Source organism: Diabrotica undecimpunctata, chromosome 10 (assembly GCF_040954645.1).
Source record: "Diabrotica undecimpunctata isolate CICGRU chromosome 10, icDiaUnde3, whole genome shotgun sequence".
NCBI lineage: Eukaryota > Metazoa > Arthropoda > Insecta > Coleoptera > Chrysomelidae > Diabrotica > Diabrotica undecimpunctata.
The window spans coordinates 45984916-46003418 of record NC_092812.1 but is presented as its reverse complement, the minus strand read 5'-3'; the positions used below and the strand labels follow the sequence as shown (position 1 = coordinate 46003418).

Here is an 18503-nt window from a genome sequence, read left to right as displayed (position 1 = left end):
TCGGCACGCTAATTTTAAAAATTGTTCTCTTAAGGCTTGTTCTTTATCGTCGTCTATTCATATTTGTACTGTACTCTCGTCTATCCATCTTCCTACTCTATTCTCGAAGGTTGAACTCCGTCCGGGGTTAGTTTGTGAGCTAACAGCACAAGAGTATCATGACATGGAATATACGATAAGCAAGATTGTAGAAGAATACAAAAAGTAGGGATTAGATGTAAATTAAACCTTATACTAGATAATGAAATGGAAACGCCAAATTGTAGTTTCTCCACTATATCAATCTAGCTGGATGGTATCGCACTATACTTTTCTTTTCCTCGGGTTTTCCATGGAGAATATTCTTCTTTTGGTGCCTATTCGTTTCGAATATTGGCGATCATTCTGACTATAATTATTTTATTAACTGATGCTTTAAATAGATTAGTTGTTATTGTGGAGAACTATTTCCTCAGGTTTTTTAACCATGATCTTCTTCTCCCAATTCCTCGCTTTCCGAATACTTTGCCTTGAAGAATTATTTTCAGTAATCTGTATTTAGTGCCATTTCTCATTATATGTCCTAGAGATTCTAACTTTCTCCATTTAATGGTATACATCACGTCTCTTTCGTTTCCCCTTCGTAGTACAATCTCGTTGGTTATCTTCCGTCCATGATATCCTTAGGATTCTTCTGTATAGCCACATCTCGAAGGCTTCAAGTTTTTTCTCCCTCGCTTCTATGAGTGTCCATGATTCAACTCCGTAGTATAATATCGAGAAGATATAACATCGTAGGAGCCTTACTTTTATCTCTAGATTAAGGTTGTTGCTTTTAAAGAGTTTGGCCATGTTGTTGAATGCACTCCTGGCATTTTCCATTCTACATTTTACTTCTTGTGAGTGATCCCATTGTTCGTTTACTATTGTTCCAATGTTGTTTACTATTGTATTCTTGATAAGCAGTTGGACGTCTCTAATTTTATTTTTGCTGATGACCATAAATTTAGTTTTTGATATGTTTAGTTGTAGTCCAAATCTTTCACTTACTTCGATAACTTTGTTTATTAGTTGCTGTAAACTGTTTAAACTGTATGCAAAAATAACGGTGTCATCTGCATAGCCGATGTTGTTTAGGCGTTCTCCATTTAAAAGTATTCCATGTTCACAACTTTCCAAGGCTTCATTCACTACATATTTCTTCTGAATATAGGTTGATTAGTATATTATTATCTTCAAGATTTTTTCTTATTGTGGCTGATTGGTTCTAGTATAAATTTTTTATTATACGCAGGTCTTTATCATCTATTTGGGCTTTTGTTAGAACAGTGCTAACTAATTTATATATATATATATATATATATATATATATATATATATATATATATATATATATGAACCTCCAAAATAACACTTCTATCATTTCCTGATTGTTATGTTGACATACGTTTCACAATTTTTTTTTTATTTAAATTATCCAACGATGACGTTTGTGCAAAAATTCAGCGAAGCTACTATATCAAAATTAATTTTTATCCCATTATTTTAACCGAAGTTCACACACATTTCGATATATTTGTAATTTTATTATTCTGCGTGTTTACCAACAAAAAATGATAGCAGTGACAGCTCAGTTTTTATTTGTTTACTCGGTTCAGATGTTGATTAAACATTTATATGCTTTTCCTTGATAATTTCAAACTCTAGTGGCTTTAAGGGTTGAAGTCTCTAAGCGCATCCGCATCTGCTTCACTGCTTACGTGAGGGTGTTACTTTGACCGACCCCGTAGCACCGTATTATAGCATTATAGGTTAGGAGCAAGAGTTTGGCGGGATGGGGGAGGGCAGTAGCCCGTCAAGGTACCGTGTTTTGATTAATGTTGGCCCGGCATGCGATTAGATTTGTGTAAATTGGCAACATTGTACGAAATATAGTATACACATGCTGTGGTCTGTGATTTTGGCAATCGATAGTCTGATGAACTGTTTTAGATTTCATTTTGGTGGGAAAATACCAACATGTCCGTGTCGTGATACTAAATTTTAGGAATAATTTACTTTTACGGTAATTGGGAGGATTGGATTCGCGCTTCCGGTTCTCCACTACCTCGGAACTGCGTATGATAAGAAGAATGCCATATCAGTTATTCAGTGGCGGCGATTCCAAAGGACGAAATAGGGAAACTCAGATAAGCCCAGAAAATAACAAATTTCACAGCGGAGACAAACAAATAAAAATACAAAAAACATAAAACTGTAAACAGATAGTACAAAAAAGCGATAAGTAACTACAAAATAATACATAGAAAGAAAATGTTTCGAAGGAATGAACAAACAAAAAAATTTAAGTCCTAGGAAAAATAAAACTGTCAACGGACCAAGTAAAGGAATAAAATAGAAAAAAAATTTAGGTTCAGTATGTCTCATCGGAATTACTTGTCGTGCGCTCAAAAAATTGCAAAACGTAATAAAATTGTGAGAAAAAATATGAGAAAATAAATCCTCGTAATTAATACGGTTCAAACAAGTGGGATTCATACAATTACATGTTTGTCATGATTTGAAATATGTTAATTGTAGAAATTAACAAATGCGATTACCAATATATGCATTAATTATACAACACTTGACAATGTACGAGTGGTTTGATGATTATTGTTAACAAGGGTATTTCCAAACGTATATAATTCCCGATTGTATACGATACAGAATAATACAAGCATTTGATCTAGGACACAATTATAGCTTTATCGCTTTGTACCGATGACGTTTACCAAATATTACAGAGGTACATTATCACGCAAAAGAGCAAGAGACACATATTACACGGTTTAAGTGATTTGTAATTAATATATTGGTCCAACTTAACAATTCACTTGTCATTGGATAACAAAATGTTTCACGTAAGTTTAAAAAATAAAAAGAAAAGCAACTTAAATACTAAAATAGGAAAAGTTAGTCACGAAAAAAGGGATTATGTCAAAGTGGTTTTAGTTTTTTAGTATCTCTTCCAAAAAATATTAGTTTTTGGCAGTTGTTTGGTAGATTCCAGTCTCGTTTCTACATTTGAAGTAATTTCGTGCACCTTATTGGTTCGATTTGCTTCAAAGCAGGTTCGACTTGAGGGGGTACACATAGTTATTGGAAAATAATGGAACTACGAAACAATTCTTCTATTATTAGTGACACCAACTCTAAAAATTAACAACATAGTTACTCAAGAGCTCTTCTTCTTCTTCTTCTTCTAATGGCGCTACAACCCTTTGTGAGTCTTGGCCTGCTTAACAATGTTCTTCCATTCTGCCCTGTCGGATACTTTCCTTCGCCACTGCCTGATGTTCATGGTTTTAAGATCCCTCTCTACGTCGTCTATCCATCTTTTACGGGGCCTTCCTCTTGTTCTGTTTCCTTGGGGCTTCCATCTCTGGACTACTTTTACAGCTCGATTATCTGGCATTCTTTCTAGGTGACCAAGCCAGTTTAGTCTTTGTGATTTTACAAATCTGACAATATCTGCGCTCTGCATTAGTTCATCCAGCTCGTGGTTCATTTTAATTCTCCACGAACTATCGCTGCATTGGGTTGGTCCAAATATCTTCCTCAAGAGCTCTTAGCCAACCGAAATTCCCATCCAAAAATCAAGCTATAGTTTTCAACTCCCTTAATGGAAGAGAACTAGAGGAATATCTTATATCCATCAGAATTAAAACAAATCCACAAAATATACTTTTCTCGTCTAGGATATCTAATAATAGAATATGTGTTTACCTATCCAGAGAGGCAAAGATCGATGAATTCATGAACACGGATAATGGAATAATTATCAGTGTTAGAATTAGCACTTAGAATTGGAGTAACCAATCCTGAGTACAAACACATTCTTAGTTTTCGACGCTCCATCTATATCTCACCTCCCAACAATAGGGCCCCAGATTCGGTAGTACTATCTTATGACAAGTTTCAAACGCCGTATTACAGACCTAATAACACCTTCTCCATCCTCACAAACTAAAGTTACATTTGCGGTACCAACTACCCAGAAAAAGAAGAAAACCAAAACTATTACTGAAGAAGAATCTTGTAGAAAATATAAGAACCAAAATCTAATGAAATATTGCCGTTACTGGAACTGCTTTGACCGTTCATCCGCAGAAATGTTTCGTGCAGCACTTTCCAAAGCCACAATTGCCATTTGGATCGCCAACCTCCGAAAGGACAAAGTGCAATAAGAAGAAGAAGATCCAGAAGGGGTAAAGTCAGAATATAAAAGGCAGTGATACCGCCTATAGTTATAAATGGTAGTAAAACATAGATAATGCATAAATCAGAACGTGTCTGGGTTTAAGTCTGAGGAAGGTTCTTAGGAACATATTGGAGTATGGGTAAAAGTACGAATACACAGTTGAAGATATATGGAAAACCGTAAAAAATGCAGCTACCTAAAGGAATACTAACTGGGAGAATTGGAAGAAAAAATAAGAAAAATAGACGAAGAAAAATTTTTGAAAAAGATAAGAGATGAGCTTTAATTCACTTCGCAAGAGTAAAAAAAGAAAATCCAACAAGGTAAAAGTCAGAAGGGGTTCCCAAACTAGGTGGCGCGCCCTCCTGGGGGGGGGGGTCGTGGTAGGTCGTTGACAGACAAGTTGAACAATAAATAAAATTTAGGTAGTCTTGAATGTTTCCAAGCACTGCCTTCCTCCTTCTCTCCCTCCACCAGACGCAGGCCAGCTAACCGCAGCTAACCAATTGTGACTCAGTATTGTGAGATACCTCGGCCTAGCCTGCATGTGTTCTTGCGTTATAAGATTGTACGTGTTGTGAAATTTTAATTGACTTTCAATCTAGCGTGATTTAAGTGAGAGAAGATATTGTAGTCAAGATGAGCTCAGCAAAGAAACGCAAGTAGAATGATGATTATATCAAATACGGGTTTATTTGTATGCTTAAAGATAAAGTCGAACACCCTAAGTGTGTAATTTGCTATGAAGTATTAAGCAATGATGAAATGAGACTTAATTATCTTGAGAGACATTTTTGTCCAAACATAACTCTTTTAAGGACAAAGCAAAGGAAATTTTTGCTACAAAATCTGAAAATTTAAAACGCATGAAGTTGGATAGTACTGGTTCTACTACTCAGGCATCTGAAAAAGTGCTTGAAGCTTAATATGAGCTATCACTTCTTATTGCTAAAGAAAAGAAGAGCCATATTTTTGGAGAGACGTTTGTTTAACTGTGTCTGTTAAAAGCAGCTGATATTCTTGGCACATATAGTAAGCAAATGTTATCTCAAATACCTCTTTCTGACAACGCTGTGAAACGTCGCATTGATGATATGGCCAAAGACATACAAAACCAGGTACCAGTTGATGCAGTGAAATTTTTTGCTATTCAGCTAGGCGAGAGTACAGACATAGAACAATGTTCTCCAATATTTGTTTATGTTCGGTATATTGAAAACGAAAAAATGGAAGACAAGCTACTCTTTTCTACTGAGTTGGAGACCATGACAAAATTATTGATGTTATAAAAGCACTATCAGACTTTGTTGACAAACTAAAACTCTCTTGGCAACCACTTATTGGTGTATGTACAGATGGCGCGTCGTCAATGCTTGGTTCTCGCTCAGGCTTTGTGCAATTAATAAGAGAGAAAAATTCTGATGTGACTGGGATACATTGTTTTATATATCGACAAGCCTTGGCAGCAAAAATCCTTCCAAATGAACTCAATTCTGTTTTAAAGTTGTGTATTAAAGTAGTGTTCTCTGAAGAGAGAACACTGGAAAGAACTGAGGGAGGCCTATGTCCAGCAGTGGACGGGATTGGCTGATTGATGATGATGATTAAAGTAGTGAATTACATAAAAAAACAGTTCATTGAATACTCGACGGTTTAAAACTCTTTGTGAAGATTTATGAAGTGATCACAAAACACTATTATTTCTTACAGAAGTACGATGGCTCTTAAAAGAAAATATGTTGGAAAGTTTATTTGACCTTCGAGATGAAGTAATCACCTTCTTGGAACATCAAAAGCAAAATGAACTAAGTGTGACCTTTAGAAAACATTGTACCCAAGTAATATTGGCTTATTTGTCAGACATCTTTGACTCGTTGAACAGCCTTAACCTAAAACTGCAGGGTGGAGACTCAAACATAGTTACTGATCGTGACGCGATCAAGATTATAGACGTAATCGATCGGCAAACCCCTGCAATTATTCAAATTTGTCCAAAGTAAATTTATGAAGGATCAAGTTTGAAAATCCAAATATCAAACCATTTGGAGAGCCTAATTTCCCAAACACTTGTGACTATAATATTTACAGAATGTCAACTGACCCATTCCATGTCAACATAGACTGCCAGCCTGAATCAATTCAAGAAGAGGCTTTGCAAATAAAAAAAAAATGGACAAACTTTCATTTTGGTTAAAACATTTCAAAGTGTATCCTAGTGTATCACTGAAAGTTCTTCGTTAACATTTTTCAAGCACCTATATGGGCGAAAAAGTATTTTCAACACTTGCGGCAATTAAAACAAAGTATCGGAATCAATAACTTGATGTTGCTAGTGACTTACGTTGTGCACTTACTAGTACTAAGCTGCGAATAGGCCTCCTAGTAAAGAAAATGCCATCTCACTTACCAACCAATCTATTTTTCTTTTATTATACATTTTTGTATTTTATGAAACTGATATTGTTGTATTTTATGACAGTATAAATAAGTTTTGTTTTCAATGTAATATTTATTTGTTTTCTTGTTCTTAGTATATTGTTCCATGCAATTCATATATAAGGGGGACGCGAGAAGCTTTCATTTCAACAAAAGGGGGCGTGGTACAAAAAAGTTTGGGAACCCCTGTTATAAGTTAACTAGACCTAAAGAGCAAATGAGAAATCATTGAGAAGCTTTTGAGAAAATAGTTTTTCAGGTTTGATCTAAATATCACGCTTTATACATTTGTCGCGGATTTTGTCTTCCTCATTTAGTTGATTAATTAGATAATGGCTATCGATAATGACTTGTTTTGTATTTTTTAGCATTTCTGCTGCCAGTTCTTACTTTGGCTGGTTTTCTTTTTACTGTAATTAAATATTATATTGCAATAATAAAAAACGCTTTTGTTTATTTTAATAGAAAATCCGATTATGTTCTTTCAAGGAACCTATTCAATACCCTTGAAATATGTTTTACTGGAAAATTTATTGTATATTCAAAGAGTATTGTATATTCATCTTTATAAAAATATGTCTGAATCATTAAGAAAGTTATAGATAGTTATTGAAATAAAGTAACGATCAAGCTCAGCTCCGGTAAACGAGTTTTAGAAAGCCGAATTGTTTAGTGCAATTAATATAATATAGTCAGAAGAAACATTTCTCTTTTACAAGATTATCGCATTCCACTAGTTGCTTAATTTTAAGAGCAAAGATCAGCCATCCATAATAGTATTATCAATCATACTAATGACTTTAGTATGTTTCGTTCATTTCGAACTGATAACCAGACATATTAGAAAATAAAGATAAGGCTACTTTGCCTGATTCATTTTTATTTAGGAATCTATTATAGAAATATAGTATTTCAAATGCGGCTAAACAACAACAGTTATGTTTTATATGGACTGGAACTGGCGGGTTCACAAGACTGTTTAACATTTTTGTTGGACTTTTTAGGTAACTAGTTTTTTTCAGTTCTTCATAAATTTTCACAATATTTACTATAGTATAAATTATATTGCATAATAAATAATATATTTTAGTACCTGCTTCCATAATAACCAACAGTTTTGAGATTCTATTCTAGTCTACACCGTGCCGGTGTAGTTTCCAAGAAGGAGGAGTTCTGAATTGAGTAGGGGCTCTTCAGTACTTCTTGGAAAACACACTCGGAGGGGGGTAGTTCTCAACCTCAACACGGCGCGTCCCAATGGCTGATAGGGAACGTCCTACAGATATGTGGGGCAGGTGTGAATAAGGCTCTGCCAAATAAACACCCGCGGATCAACTGAGAGCATGGCATAGGGCAGCTGGTATGTCATTACAGGATCGGAGCGGTAGAGAAAATCTCTTTACCGGTCTGATACTGAATAATCACAGGCGGTAATTACCCCCCACTTACTGACCAACGGCCTCGGGCGGATGAGTTGGTAAGTGGAAGGGCACTCTTTTGTCCTGAGATTGAGAAATCGATCTCAAAGGCGAATGAACCAAGATCAACGGCATAAGGATGCAGAAGGCAAGGAGAAACCACTGCATTAAAGATCCCTAAGGATTCTCAAGAACAACCACAAATGGACGTAAATCAAACAGTGGCCCCGAGTGCCCGGCGTCCCTTTAATGGGACAGGGGTGCGAAGAATCCCCGGGTGGAGAAACAAATTTAGAGTAAGCGATTTAAAACGCATAGCAACGTGGAATATAAGAACACTTTATGAAGCAGGAAAATTAACAACAGTCATGTTAGAAATGGAGAGATTAGACATACAAGTATTGGGCCTTTCAGAAGTCCGATGGCCAAAGTCTGGAAACTACACCAAGGATAATAATACTATTTTCTACTCAGGCAAAAGCACTGGAGAACACAGCCATGGTGTTGGTATTATTATCAACAATAACTTAAAAGAGTTTGTGACAAATTTCATTCCCTTTAACGAACGTATGATGCTACTTCAGCTGAAAGCCAAACCTCTAAACATAAATCTAATCCAAGTGTATGCTCCAACATCTGATAGCAATGATGCTGAGGTCGAAAAATTCTACGCGGACTTAGAACTGTTAACAAAAAACATAAAGAAGCAGGAGGTAAAAATAATTATGGGCGACTTTAATGCTAAAGTCGGTCGAGGAAAAACTGGAAATATAGTAGGAAATTTTGGGTTAGGTAAAAGAAACGAAAGAGGAGACAGACTAGTCCAGTACTGCCAGGAGAAAGAATTAGTCATAACAAATACATACTACGACCTACCCCTACGAAGATTATACACGTGGACTTCTCCAAAAGATAACACCAATAATATAATCAGAAACCAAATAGATTTTATAACGATTAACAAAAGGTTTCGTAATGGAGTACAAAGTGCAAAAACCTATCCAAGCGCAGATGCAGATACGGATCATAATCTATTACTAGCAAACGTCAACATTAAACTCAGGAAACCGGAGAAAAAAGTTAAAACCACCAAAATTAACATCAAAAACCTAAAAGACGACAACTGCCAACAGCAACTAAACGCAGAGATAAATAAATTAACTGAAGGAAGCGTTGAATGGGCAGATATGAAAAAAGCCATACTAAAAGCGGGAAAGGAGGTCCTAGGCGAAGAAGAGAAAATAACTAAAAAAGACTGGATGACACCGGAAATAGTTGAGCTAATAACTGAAAAAAGAAAATACAAAAATAAAGATGAAAATAAATATAAAACCATCAAGAATAAAATCAAATATGAAATCAGAAAGGCTAAGGAGGAATGGATGAACAAAGAATGCCAGGAATTGGAAGAACTCAGCAACAAACATGACACCTCAAACTTACATAAAAAAATGAAAGAACTTACAGGCAACACCAGACAAAGAAGAACACTCATAACAAGAGATAATAATGGAGAAATACTTACTGAAGAGAGCAAAATAAAGGAAGTATGGGAACAATATATAATGCATCTTTTCCATGACGAGAGAGAAAATGAACAAGATATAGGTGAAGAAAAACAATACCTACAAATTTTACCCTCAGAAGTAAAAAATACCCTACAGAATGCAAAACAAGGAAAAGCACCGGGTCCTGATCAAATTCCAGTTGAACTGTTAAAAGCCTTACATGACGGTAATATAAAGAGACTCACCCGAATTCTCAACCACATATATGTAGAGGGCAACATCCCGGAAGAATGGCTTAAATCGATATTTTTACCTCTTCTCTTGAAAATTGTTCAAAACCGAATTTATAAGAAATGTGAGGAGCAGATAGATGAAACTCAGTTTGGCTTCAGAGGAGGCATGGGTACAAGAGAGGCATTATTTGCGTTGACGGTACTCTTGCAGAAATGTCGGGAATATAACAAGAGTGCATATGTATGCTTCATAGACTTTAGGAAGGCCTTTGACCGAGTGCAGCATATGAAGTTAATAGATGAATTAAAAAACATCAATTTAGACAAAAAAGACATTGAGTTTATTAAGGCTATATACTGGAACCAGAAAGCAGTAGTAAAGGTGAACGATATAGAAACAAATAATATACCGATTGCGAGAGGGGTTAGGCAAGGATGCGTCTTGTCTCCGACGCTTTTCAACGTGTACTCACAGGTCATATTCAGAAAAGCCTTATGGGAAAGAAAAGAGGGAATAAGAATTGGTGGAGAAATCATAAACACCATGAGATTTGCAGATGACACGGTAATTATGGCTGAGAGTATAGAAGATCTACAAACTTTACTAGATGCAATAAATAGTGAATGCATTCAAATGGTACTTGACATCAACACAGATAAGACCAAATTTATGATAGTATCAAGGAGTCCAATAAATAATGAACAACTAACTCTTGGTGGACAGCAAATAGAGAGAGTGACAAAATATAAATATCTGGGAGCTTACATCAACACAGAATTAGATCCAGACCAAGAGATCCGGGTACGAATAGAAATGGCAAGGGCAGCGTTCTTAAAATTCAAACAATTGTTCTGTGACAAAAATGTGAATATTGCGCTGAGACTGAGGTTTGTTGAATGTTACGTCTGGTCGCAACTATTGTACGGGGTAGAAACATGGACACTAAAAGCGCAAATAGTTAAAAAGATTGAAGCCTTTGAACTTTGGATATACCGGAGAATGTTGAGAATCCCATGGACTGCCAGGGTCACCAATGAGGAAGTGCTGAGAAGAATGGGTCGAGACAAAAAATTGTTGAGAACAATAAAAGTACGCAAGACTGCATACCTTGGACACATACTAAGAAATAATACATATAGTCTTCTGCAGGTCATCATGCAGGGTAGAGTCGATGGCAAAAAGGGAATAGGTAGAAAGAGGAAGTCATGGCTGCGAAATATTCGAGACTGGACAAACATGACTGTAGACGAATTATTCCACATTGCAAAAGACAGAGAAGCTTTTAAAAATGTGGTCGCCAACCTCCGTTAATGGGGACGGCATAGGAAGAAGAAGAATTCTAGTCTCGATTCTAGTAATATGATCTAGCTACCTTAATCTCTGCACTTTGTTAATGGTTGTTATTGCTGATTATTCACACATTTCCATAACTTCCATATCTATATTCTTTCGACTCCAAATCTTATTCCATTTTATTTCCAAAATTTCAAAACTATTTGAACAATTCGAATTAATTTTATTTTCAAAATAAGATAAGTACTTATAACACAATTTTAGCAGAAATTAATAGTGACGAAACTTTGGGACAAACCTAACAAATTGTGGTAAATTTCACCCGAATTAGACTTCGTTTAGGAGAAGCACGACAGAAAATCTGTGGTTGTAGATTAGGAAAAAATAATTTGTTAAAGGGGGCGATATAAGAGAAATTCGAAAACCGAGAAGAGAACGGACTAAAATTTTTTTATGCGAATGAAGAACATTTTGTAACAAAAGTGTGGCAGGATAAACAGATTACAAATTTTTGTCAAGTTTTTATTTATTAAATTAAAGATTCTATCATAGATATATGTCGTATGAAGATAGCAAAAGAATGTAGACTTAAAGTATTATGACTATCACCTTATCATTGCGAAGACAGGTAAATTATATGGAAAAGTGATCCAATTTTGCTGAAAAACATAGAAAACCATTTAAAATGAGAATTTGTAAAGTTATTTTTGTTAATTTGTTGCTCTAATTATTGCAAAAACAGCTTCAGAAGCCAAATTTTTAAAAATGATTAATAATAAAATGCAAAAAAGTCTTTAATTTCGCGTGATAGTGACAATATCACACGTATTCAGCTATTAAAATTTCAAGTCGTTTCATAAAATACATAAATACACGTTGAGTTGTCGGGGAAGGAGATCGATAATAGATTACATAATAGTAAATAAAAAATTACAAAGCAAAATATTCTTCTCAGACAAGTGAAAGATATTAAAGAACTTGTAGGACAGTATTGGAAGTGTAGGACACCTCTTCAAAAGATGGAACTAAGTTTGATGCAGGAGTGGTTAATAAATTCCCAATAAATGCTATAATAATGAGTGGAATAAAGATAAGAACAACATCTTATTACTAAAAATGACTATTCTTATTGTATTATTATATATTATTCGTTAAATTTTTCAACTACATACCAAAAATCATAGATGACTGCTTAGACGAATGATGATTCTTACCTAGAAAAAAAAACAGTACATTAAAACGTGTTTTAAAGTGCCAAAAATACTATTTAACATAATGGAAATCACAGTAACAAAATTGCGAGAAGGTAGACCATTTTCTTTTTATTTAAATTCAGCCCAACCCGAGATTAGTTGTCCAGCTGTAGCTGTAATATATGATACCGACGATCGTCACAAATCAGACTATCCCTTTTCATCACAGAATTATTTTTCTCTCTCACAAATGTCTATCTGTTTCTCACAGGACTGAAAATATGGACTTTCCGCAATAATTCCTAATTTTATCATTTCTTATCATTCCATTCAAAGCAGCCAAGAGCTAATAAGCATTTAAATTTCTGCAATATCGTTGTTCTTCTTCATTTTTAACTACTCAAGGCTAATCTTGTGAATTGTAGATTTTACGGAATCGTTTGAGGATCTATCAATAATTTTGAAGCTATATTTGTCACATGATCAGATTCTTAAAGTCCTGTTCCCGGTATCTATGGCATTTTCGCAGAGTTCAGATGTTGCTTTATGCAATTTGTCCATTTTATACAGATATTATCTGAGTTAGCGTTGCCCAGTAAGAACAACTGATACTAGTACTCTGAGTTCGTTTTTTTAACATTTACTATAATTTTTCGTCGAGAAAGTTAAGTATAATAAACTTTCTTGCATTTAGCATGAAATATTTTCCCATTTTAGGACATCTTCCAATATGCGACTATTGTTACACAGTAGAAATATACATAGTATTAGTTCCTTCATTAGCATGAATATCGACATCGACAATGAGCTTTCATTAATTATCAAATGTATATGAACCCACACAATGCTACTTCTTTTGAGAGATAGAATATGATCTTTAACACAATGCAAGCAATTTACGTGGATTTGCCGGATTAATGCGTAGTTTTCTTCGTAATGCGATAGATTTGATCAGTATTCACTTCTTATGTTCGTGTTTAGTATTTCTTTCATAGTTTTTAGAAGAAGGAAGGATACATGTGTACATCACTTTGATTCCTATGGAGAACGTTTGTCACTTTTAGGACCCTAACATGTCACCGGTCTTTTGGAACTTATGTAGATAAGTACATAGATTCAATGATACGGTTTTTGGCCTATTCCCGCTGCGACCATTTCAAATCTATTATAGTCCTCTTGCCCTAGATTATGTATATTATCTATCCTAACCCTTTTTAAAACGTGTAATAACTTCTATACGAAACCTTCCATGTAGCTTCTTGTCGGTGGCTTTCCTTCACCTAATGTAAAGAACCACAAATTTGATAGGCTGTCAAGCTGACATAAAATGTACTCTGCTGTTTCTTCTTCTAGGTGACAGAATCTTCATAGGTCATCATCTGCCAGTCCCATCAGATTTAACTATCTATTCAGCATAAAGTGCCCTGTTAGCAACCCTACTATGGATTTGACTATTATCCTGTCTTTGCTTATTAGGTCTACCGTAAAATTTGGAGAATGTTCTGTAATGAACTGTTTCGCCTGTCTTTGTCCTGATGAATTCCTCCACCATTTCAGATATTTGTGAGCTGCCCACTTTCTTGTAACACAGTTCGGTGTCCGGTTCTGGTTCCTTGGGTTTTCCTTCTTCTGTTAGTCCAACACACTTTTATATAGTAGTCCTTACGAGTGAGCTGGTTTCACCTAAGAAGGTTGTTTCACTAATTGAAACTCCATATGTCGGGAGTTTCCCCAGATTCACTGGAGCAAATTGCTACTAACTTTTCTTCTAGTGTTTTTGTCTTCTATTCCTTAGATCAGAAAGATAATTTTCCTACTGCGAAAAAGGGTGACATTTGGTTTCTGGAGCTCTTCTCGAGATTTAGAATCTATGATTAAGACAGTGCATGAGTGCGGCTTAGATATATCTTCCACCTCCAAAACTTTGAGAGATGCACCCTCCCAAAGCCTTCGAAATGGAATCACCTACATTAACCACCCCGCACTTGTGTCATCTGCAGAGTTAAGTTCTAGGAAATCCGGCTTGTAAATACTCTTGCGAACCTGAGGTCCTGCTTCCGGAATTTGTTCATAAGCCCCCAAGATGGTTTTTGGGACTTCCTTAAGCTTACAAACACTCATCTTAGCTTCTGGGTTCCTTATAACTTTCACACATTTGTTCTGGCTAATTGGCTTAGTTCCAGTGCCATAAAACAAAACACACACACACACACACACACACACACACACACACACACACACACAAACACACACAGCTTCTGGGTATCCTGTTAGGACTGCCGCAACCTTAACAGAAGTGTTAGCTTCGCTGAAAGTCATACCTCCGGTTCTTGACCTTTTCTCTTTGCGTGGGTTTTTAAGTGGTGTGCTTTCGTCTGACCTTGACCCTTTTGGAACTTTCTGAGTTTGTTTTTGTTTTGTCTAATGGGTTTGACATCTTTTTTGCCCTTTTAGAAGCCTTGATGAAACGGCCTTGATTACAGCACTTTTGGCTTTACAGATGCCAGATATATTTGCAGCCTTAATCTCTTCTTCTGTCATGATATCAACGTCTTCCACAGCTATTACTCTGACAGACTTTGCTTTTCCTTGCTTTTCAGCTTGGGGGATTTCTTTAGAACTTCCTGACCTTTCGACGTCCGAATTTTCTCTAAAAGTTCCATGCTTTTCAGTTCTAAAAACCGTGGTTTTGGTCTTAGGGTTCGCTGGTCTTTTGGACTCGGTAACCCTTTGAGCCTGAATATTTTCTTTTTTCCGTTTGTTCATCATATTGATCCCACCAGTAGATAGAGAAAGATAGTCCACCTCTCAGAGCCCCACTTGCAAGGGTATGGTCTAAACACGATGGAGAGCGACCTGTTGCCCCAAAGTTACCGTTTGCGACACTGCCACCCTAGTGCCTTATAGCGTTCACCATGGTCTCTCAAAGCTCGGCTTGGGGATTGTTTATCGACTATCTCCAGTTTAGATCCACTGGGTTCAGTTTCAACAGGGCCATCTCGAGAAGGTTGCAATCGAAGATTACACACCCTCAATCATTGTTGGGAGTACCAAGCGGTCTTGGGACGGTTTAAGGTGGTACAAAATCCTAAGACTCTACGTGCAAAACTCGTCCTATGGGATTAATTCTTTCCCCGATCAGCTTTACGTTGATTAGAACAGGAACACATCCCTCAGCCCCCTTTTGAAACTTAGTCCAAGATGAAATTATTCTACAATATTTTTGATAGGCGAGGTAGTAATAAAAGCAAAAATGGCAGTTTGGTAATTGATATAAATATCCACCATTAACGACGTAAAAAAACAGAGGGATGGGGAAAGAAGCAAAGACCGTTATAGAATAAACGAAAATATTAAATACTGCGCGTCACGAAAAAGAGGCTACCTAGAATTTTGTAAGAATTTTTCAATAACTTTAAATTTATACAATTAATTCTATTGCAACTAAATTCCCACAATGCAGAAACACAATTTTAGCGTCTTTTAATCACCGACAAACTGCAAAAAACGGCAATCCAGAATTTGATCAATTCAATGCCAAATCGAATGAGGAGTGTAATTCACAATAGAGGTGATAGTACACAGTATTAATAATCACGACTTAATTGTAATTTTACTAATAAAGAAAACAGAAAAAATGTACAATGTTAATTTTTTTTATTTTTCAATAAAATCATTATTTTGGAAGAAGTTATCTTTGACATTTTTTATTTAAAAAATGATTGCATACTGGTTTAGAACATATTCTTAAACATTACACAAACATCTAATGACGATCATTTTGTGGTATGATTCCTAAAAATTAAAAAATGGCAAAAATTTTAGGTGGCCTCTTTTTCGTGACGCGCAGTATGTTGCTATTATTTCACCACAATATAATAAAACGTATTTACGCCTAGGCTTTCACGGGTTGTTAAATAAATAAAACAAAACGGCAAATTCATATTAACAAAAAACAACAATTTTATAAAATGCTTTCCTCGTTAAAACTTGAATAAATACACAACGTTGCACATATATTATTATTTTATAGAGCGTTGTAAAGAACAAATATTTATTCAACTCTTTTGCATTCTTCTGCCTTATCACATGCTAGAAAATGAAATCGAATATAAAAGTTTTCAACTTGTGTACAATTTTATTATTACAACTCCAAATAATCAAATTAGCGTTGATCTCTGTGGATGTGTGTTTGTGATGCTGTGTTTAGAACGTATGTATGATAAAAACAAAGTTTGTGAAAACTTTCCTGCATGTTTTCGAAAAAAGAAGCTAATTATAAACGATTTTTTATTTTAATGAAAAGTACACTCGTGTTGAAAGCTAGGTTGAGAGGATTGGAGATAAGATAAGAGTAGAAAAAAGAAAACATAACTGACTTATAGAAATTAGAACTTGTAGTAGATATCGCTTCGAAAAAGTAGAAACTTCTAAATAGTTGGGGTATAGATTAACAAATCTAATGAAATAGTAAGTTTGAAAAAGGGAATTCAGAAGTCAAAAGACAAAAAAAAATCAATGCGCCTCAGAATCAAACGCACTTACAAAAAAGAGGACCAGAAAATAGGGTTTCAACAATCAAACATTTAATTCTTTAATTCCAGGAATCTACGACAGTAATTGACTAGATAATTACCTTCTAAACTTATTCCACAGAAAATGTGATACTGGGTTTTTCCATTTTGTATATAGGAAGGTCCAAGTGGCGTATTCAAAATTCTTAACAGTTCACTAAAAGTAGGTACTTCAGTTGCAAGGTGCAGTTTATTGCGTATACTAGTGTTATGGAAAATTTGGAAGTGCCGTGTAAACGCCGAAAAATTGGTCCTCTAACAGTTAATGAAAAAACATTAATATTTAATTGTTTTAAATCATTTACAGACAAACGTTTATGTGAAAGTGTTGATGAGACCGTTGAGTTAGTTAGCAGTACACTTGGTGTTGGGAAATCTACGATTTACAGAGTTATTAAAGAAGAGAAATGTGGTAGTTTTCAAATGCCACGTAATGCTCCATGGAAACCAAAATTTCAAATAGAATATCATTTTAAAGAAGGACTTCGACGGAAACTGCATGAATTCTTCTTTAGACAAGAATTTCCAACATTGGATAAAGTTCTTATCTCAGTTCGAGATGATAAGGATTACCCAGAAATGAGTCGAAGTACGTTATGGAAACTTTTAAAAGAAATAGGCTTCCGCTGGAAAAAGAATCCCAGAAAGTCTATTTTATTAGAAACAAGCGATATTGTCATATGGAGAAGACATTTTCTAAGAACCATAAAGGAAATAAGAAACCAAAAAAGAAAAATATTTTATCTTGATGAAACATGGATCAACGAGGGTCATACACCAAATAAATTTTGGCAGGATGAAACTGTTACAAGTCAAAGGCACGCTTTTGTAAATAACTTATCTACTGGTTTAAACCCACCATCAGGAAAGGGACGCAGGCTGATAATAGTACACATTGGCAGTTCAGACGGTTTTGTTGAAGGTGGTTTATTAACTTTTGAATCAACTCGTACCGGTGACTACCATGAAGACATGAACGCTGATGTCTTTCAAGAATGGTTCGAACAAATGATAGATCTTCTTCCTAAGAACTGTGTAATAGTAATGGATAATGCAAGTTATCACTCCAGACTTATAGAAGGACTGCCCACAACCAAGTGGTTAAAAAAAGACTTGCAGAATTGGCTGAGTTCAAAAAATATTACGTACCATCCCGGATCTATAAGAAAGGAACTTTATTCGTTGTGTGCCCTTCATAAAGAAAAATTTAAAAAATACGAAATTGATGAAATTGCCAAAAATCGTGGAATGGCAGTACTTAGATCCCCACCATATCATTGTGAATTAAACCCGATTGAACTGGTATGGGCACAGATAAAGAGTGAAGTTTCAAGAAAAAATACCACTTTTAAAATTCATGATGTTAAACAGTTGTTTTTGGAGGCCGTAAATAATGTAAAACCTGAAAACTGGGAAAAGGCAGTAAAACACACTATTAAAGAAGAGGAAAAAATGTGGAAGCTGGACAATATTACTGATAAAATGATCGAGCCAGTTATTATAAATCTTGGTTCTGAAAGTTCATCTTCTGAATCTGATTTGGATTTGTAACAAGTAGCTGTAAGTTTTATATTAATATTTTTATTCATCTATTTAACATACCTTAGACGGTTTTAAAAACTCTT

The 18503-nt window shown here is 35.2% G+C and overlaps 1 protein-coding gene across 9 annotated transcripts in view; it reads right to left on the bottom strand.

Moving 5' to 3' along the window:
• LOC140452463 (latrophilin Cirl-like) overlaps positions 1 to 18503 on the bottom strand; it is a 931875-nt gene that overhangs the window by 409764 nt on the left and 503608 nt on the right. Inside the window, exon 2 of one of the 9 annotated variants that reach the window (XM_072546735.1) lies at positions 12284 to 12325. The exons of the other annotated variants lie outside the window; for them this stretch is intronic. The gene's annotated coding sequence lies outside the window, so the exon portion shown is untranslated. The remainder of the gene's footprint in view (positions 1 to 12283; positions 12326 to 18503) is intronic. 9 annotated transcript variants of the gene reach the window in all.